Source organism: Phaethon lepturus, unplaced genomic scaffold (genome assembly GCF_000687285.1).
Source record: "Phaethon lepturus isolate BGI_N335 unplaced genomic scaffold, ASM68728v1 scaffold31651, whole genome shotgun sequence".
NCBI lineage: Eukaryota > Metazoa > Chordata > Aves > Phaethontiformes > Phaethontidae > Phaethon > Phaethon lepturus.
The window spans coordinates 10904-11548 of NW_010517503.1; the positions used below are offsets into that span (position 1 = coordinate 10904).

General features: G+C 64.3%; 1 protein-coding gene across 1 annotated transcript in view; it reads left to right on the forward strand.

Moving 5' to 3' along the window:
- SRL (sarcalumenin) overlaps positions 1-645 on the forward strand; it is a gene marked incomplete at its 5' end in the record, with an annotated part of 13705 nt that overhangs the window by 9061 nt on the left and 3999 nt on the right. The gene's annotated exons all lie outside the window — the stretch shown is intronic.

The window sequence follows — 645 nt, forward strand, 5'->3', positions numbered from 1 at the left end:
CCTGCCGGCAGCAGACGCCCCGGGAGCTGTGCTGGGTTGGTGCCGCGGCAAGGTGGCTGCAGCTTGCTCTGCTCTCTGCCATCTGCCACCATGGCTCTCCCGGCACCGTTTCCTGCCTGGGTTCGTTCGGCTACGTCAGTGCTGGTACATGAACAGGAACAGGGAAGGCTCCCCTCAACGGGAACTCATTCTTCCAGTTTTCACTGCCATTTCTGGCCTGACTTTGGCTCGAGCCGACTAGCAGGTCTCGCCTGTCCTGGGCACGGCCTGGGGACTGGCCCGGGTCAGGGGCTCCAAAAAAAGTGCCCTGGGGGCTGGGGGTCGAGCAGTGTGGGCACAGGCTGACTGCATGAGTCCTGCTCAAGCAGGGATTGCACCTGGGGACCTCCGTGCTCCCAGACCGACCATGTGGCACGGGGACAGGTCCTTACGGGCCTGTCACCAGCCTCTTTGAGCCCCTCAGCAAACTCCAGGGCTTGAATAGTGCGGGGTGGGGACTGCAGTTCATTCTGCTGCCTTTCCCCAAGCCCAAAGCGGGGCCCTTTGCCCAGTCTGCCCTGCCCACACCAAGCTGGAGCCTTGCACCCAGCCCCGATGTAGGCAGGGACCTTCTGCTCGACCCCCCCCCCACCCGGGGGGCACGAC